The sequence below is a fragment of the Babylonia areolata genome, chromosome 20, assembly GCF_041734735.1.
Source record: "Babylonia areolata isolate BAREFJ2019XMU chromosome 20, ASM4173473v1, whole genome shotgun sequence".
Taxonomy (NCBI): domain Eukaryota; kingdom Metazoa; phylum Mollusca; class Gastropoda; order Neogastropoda; family Buccinidae; genus Babylonia; species Babylonia areolata.
The window spans coordinates 38,443,858-38,448,857 of record NC_134895.1 but is presented as its reverse complement, the minus strand read 5'-3'; the positions used below and the strand labels follow the sequence as shown (position 1 = coordinate 38,448,857).

General features: G+C 41.9%; 1 protein-coding gene and 1 long non-coding RNA gene across 2 annotated transcripts in view; both read right to left on the bottom strand.

Annotated features, from left to right (window-relative positions):
* Nucleotides 1–5,000, bottom strand: part of LOC143295486 (uncharacterized) — a 365,664-nt gene that overhangs the window by 167,904 nt on the left and 192,760 nt on the right. The gene's annotated exons all lie outside the window — the stretch shown is intronic.
* LOC143295480 (eukaryotic translation initiation factor 2D-like) overlaps nucleotides 4,804–5,000 on the bottom strand; it is a 28,086-nt gene continuing 27,889 nt past the window's right edge. The window contains exon 15 of the mRNA XM_076607198.1: nucleotides 4,804–5,000. This exon is cut by the window's right edge and continues 173 nt beyond it. The gene's annotated coding sequence lies outside the window, so the exon portion shown is untranslated.

Here is a 5,000-nt window from a genome sequence, read left to right as displayed (position 1 = left end):
GCACAGAACGTTGATAGTTTCGGGTTCAAACAAAAGAACAAGTTGGTACATTTCAAAGTCCGTGTGTAAGCACGGTGCGTTGATAGTTCTGGGTTGAAAACTTGTCTCTTCGAAGAGAACATTCATGTACAAATAAAAAAAGAAGTTAGTTCATTTCAGTTTTAAAATTTTGTGTGTAAGCACATGACGTTAATAGTTTCGGTTCAAATAAAAGAACAAGTTGGTACATTTTGAAGTCAGTCCGTGTGTTAGTACTAGTATGCATGGGGCGATGATAGTTTCGGGTTCAAAACCTGTCTCTTGGACAGAAAATTCATTTACAAATAAAAGAACAAGTTGGTTCATTTTAACTTGAAGTCCGTGTGTAAGTATGCACGGGGCGTTGATAGTTTCGGGTTCAAACAAAAGAACAAGTTGGTACAATTCGAAGTCCGTGTGTAAGCACGGGTCGGGCGTTGTTAGTTTCGGGTTCAAAACCTGTCCGTCCCGGAGATCAGTGAATTATGGATACACATCACTGCCCTGGCTTTCGGTTTGCTATGGTGTGACGTTCATAAGTATGATAGGATTTGTTTGTTTGTTTTCTTTCATGTTCTTGATAACTTCTCTCTCTCTCGTGTGTGTGTGTGTGTGAGAGAGAGAGAGAGAGAGAGAGAGAGAGAGAGAGAGAGAGATCGAGCGCTCGCCAATTTGGCTGTGTGCATGCGCGCGTGTCCGTGTGTTTGTGGACGCGTGTGTTTGCAGGCATATACTGAAGTAGGCCTGTGTGGGTCAACATGCAGCATCGACGGAACAGTGAGGTTTCCATGTTTGAGGGCTCCGACATTCAATTAGATTCACATTCAGCAAAGAATACTGTCATGTCCGTGTGTATTCAGTGTGTTTCTTCTTGGAATGCTGCATACAAGCACATGTGTGTGTGTGTGTGTGTGTGTGTGTGTGTGTGCGCGCGCGCGCGCGTGCGTGCGTGAATGTGAGGGTGTGAGCCTGTGTGTATGTGTGTGTGTGTGTGCGTGCATGTGCGCGTTCGCGTGTGTGTGTTTGCCTAGAAACGTGTGTCTTTCTATCAGTCCCGTATGTGCGTCAGTGTATGATGTATATTTTATCACTGAGTCTCAACTGCCTGTACAGATTGCCAGAGAACAGTAAATAAATCGTTGTTAGTTTTGTATGGGCCGCTTGATCGTTCTGTTCTGCCACAGAACAGCTTGGTGAGCTACAAAAGCCGAGCACTGTATCTTAGTGAAAAGGTGGACAGCTCAGCCCCCCACCCTGCTAAATAGTTTTATCAGGCAGGCCCATGGGAAAGCCATTTATAGCCACTTCATCCACGATTTCCTTTCACCTCGGTACCATTGCTTACAGATCAGCTTTTCCCCCCTCACTCCCCCCCACCCCCGCCCCCCTCACCCCCCTCCCTCCTTTCGAGGAGTGCCATAGAACAAGACGGTACGGTGTGTAAATCAGTGGTCAAGCTTTTTCAACCCTCGCTGTCTGTTTCTTTTGTAGAACCGTATATGTGTCTTTTGGTTGTTGTTATGAGACAGAGGGAGAGAGAGAGTAGGAAGGGAGTTTCTGTAGTCTGTAGTTTCTGTATTAGTCAGGAGAGAGAAAGGATGGTGCGTTTCTGTAGAACCGTAGGCTATGTCTTTTTGGTTGTAGTCAGGAGAGAGAGAGAGAAACAAGAAATCACACACACACACACATCACATCACAAACGCACCTTTTTTTTTCTTCTTTTTTTTTTGAGCGCTCAGTAACTGTGCAACATTGTTCGCAGAAGAGACTCATGTCAAAATACCCTGTGGCCTAATTGCAAACGATATTTTGGAGATACCTGTCAAAACTGACGTTCTGCTTTGTCACCAACATGCTTTCTGAAAGTCTCCCAGGACTGCAAATGCACAATTAATTCAACATATCCAATTAAATCAGCTATTTCAAACTGTGTCAAAGTTCACTTCCAACGACAGGCGAATGACGATCGAGTCTTGCTTGCTTCCCTTGGTTTTAGGATTTTGAGAGTAACCTACTTTTGTGACCTTGGTCGGCAATGGTGCGCGAAGAGAAGAAAGAGCGCGGAGGTTTGACTGGTTCTTGGAAATACATATTCATTAATGTTTCATCGGAACAAAGTCGAAGCAGATGTTAAATTCTGGAATGTGTGTGGTGAGAACGCTTTGAAGTGGGGCGGTACACGAACCGTTGGTAATTACACGCTGTTCGCAATTAAGCATACCTTCCATAAGATGGGTTGAGCGGTGGCCTGTAGTGTTAATGCGCCTGACAGAAATGCGAGTGTCCATAAGATCAAGTCCCATATTTTATTCTTCCCTTCAGTGAAGTGGTGATCTGGGTATTATAGTCTTTTGGATAACACGATAAACTGCAGACCTACACTGTAGCAATTAACGCGGTTTCCCAGGGGAGGGCAACCCGATTTTCACTCAGAGAAATATTTTGTGACATAAAGTAATACAATACAATACTGTACAATTATTGTACAATACAGTGAAACTGTCTGTGTGGAACAAAATGCGAAATGACAGCCAAAAAAAAAAAAAAAAAGTAAATCTCAATGTTTCAGTGGTCATCAGTAAGAAACGGGAAAACCCAATGTTTCAGTGGTTACCAGTAAGAAACGGGAAAACTCATTGTCTAAGTGGTTATACTAGCAGGAATAGGGTAAACCCAAGAAACGGGAAAATCAAATGTTTTAGTGGTCACGAGTAAGAAACTGGAAAACCCAGTGTTTCAGTAGTTTGCAGTAAGAAATGCGAAAGCAAAAGGTTTCATTGGTTACCAGTAAGAAAGGAAACTCAAGAAACGGGAAAATCCAATTTTTTAGTGGTTATGCCAGTAAGAATTGGGAAGACCAAATATTTCAGCGGTTTGAAAGAAAATCCAATCTTTCAGTGGTTACCAGTAAGAAACGGGAAAACCCTAGGTTTCAGTGGGTACCAGTAAGAAACGGGAAAACCCACTGTTGCAGTGGTTCTATCAGTGAGAAACGGGAAAACCCAAGAAACAAGCAACCCAATGATTCGGTGGTTACCAGTAAAAAACGGGATAACCCTATGTCTCAGTGGTTATACCAGTAAGAAAGAGTAATCCAAAAACACAGGAAATCGCAACGTTTCAATGGTTATACCAGTAAGAAAACGGTAAACCCAACAAACGGGAAAACCCAATGTTTCAGTGGTCACCAGTAAGAAACGAGAAAACCCAGTGTTTCAGTGTCTACCAGTAAGAAACAGGAAAGCACAATATTTCAGTGGTTACCAGAAAGAAACGGGAAAACCCAACGTATGTATCCAAATTTAAAAAAAATGTTTATGTATGTATGTATGTATGCATTGTGTTTATGTGCATATATAATCTGCAAAGTGCATTTTGGTGTCTATGTTTAATATAATCAATGTTATGTGTTAAGTAGAATGGCATGCAATAGTAGTTTTCTGGACAGAGTGCTGTTTCAGTATCCATTATCATTATAAATATTAAAGGTATTAAAGGTGTGCTGTGTTGACTGCGTTCACATAACTCACATCTCTAAATGGAAAGCAAGCACTATATACTGACGCCCCCCACCCCCCCACGCCCCCCAAACCTCCCATCCCGCCGCCTCCCTCCCACTGTGATACATGACCCTACACCACAAAATGACTCAGAAGTCACCTTTGATGACAGCTGAAAACTTCAACACAGTATTTCCCGAACAGTTGGTGAAGAAGGGATCATTTTCACAGTCTGTAAGCTCTGACAATGCCTGATTTCTAAAACAATTCTCAGTTTTAAAAGGATATCAAGCAATTGTTTGAATAAGTTGTAAAGAAAAGAAAAAGAAAATGGTGGTGACATGAGTCTTATTTGGTTGTGGGGAGTCAGGTAACAGTATTCATTGGATGTTGAACATCATGCATATTGAATGATCTCCTTCCTATGATCTTCTCATGGTGCGATCAGTGGACATATCACGGAACTGTGTGGTTTTTGGCGTGACACCTAAATACCCCCCACAACCCCCTCTGTTAAGGGGCAGTAACTTTAATCCTCAGCAGAACTGCCATTATGTTCAGTGGTGTTGCCTGCTCAAGACTGCTGAGGCAGCATTATGTTTTGTGTGTAAACAGTTCTCAAACATATAAAATAGTCCTTCCAGGCAAACATGATGAGATGATGATATGGATACTCATCTCTCATTCTCTCTCTTATACACACACACACATATATATATATATAATTTTTATATATATATATAGATAGATAGATAGATAGACAGCGCCTATCTTTAGTCTGAGACTAAGCTCTAATTGTTTTACAAACATGGAGTCATTTCCATAACAGGCTGCCTACCTGGGTAGAGCTGAATGACAGCTGCCATTGGGTGCTTATCATTATTTCCTGTGTCATTCAGTCAGGTTTCAGTCAGGCACACATGCACACTTGTACTCATGCAGACATGTAACATTTTACGTGTATGACTGTTTTGTTTATTTACCCACCATGTTGGTAGCCACACTCTGTTTTCAGGGGTGTGCTTGCTGGGTATGTTCTTGTCTCCATAACCCACAAATGCTGACATGGATCACAGGAGATTTAACATGTGAGTTAGATCCTCTGCATGTATACACCCAAAGAGGGTTCAGGCACTAGCAGGTCTGCACATGTTTACCTAGGAAAAACATGCATACTTGTGTGCACGCACATACACACAAAAACACACACACAAACACACACATACACACACGCAAACATACACAGATGTGCACACACACACAAAAGGAAAACAGGGAAGACTGAAAATAAAATATGCCTGAGAATAAAATGTATTATTACATGATTACTGAACATTATCATTACATGATCACTGAACATTCAAAGTCAGCAAACAGATCCAGTGTTCTTCAGAGTTTATGGTGACATGCCTCACCTAACACCACAGTGCTCAGTAGACTGGTCCTGTATTCATCTAATCTTGCAGCAAAAGGTACCACAGG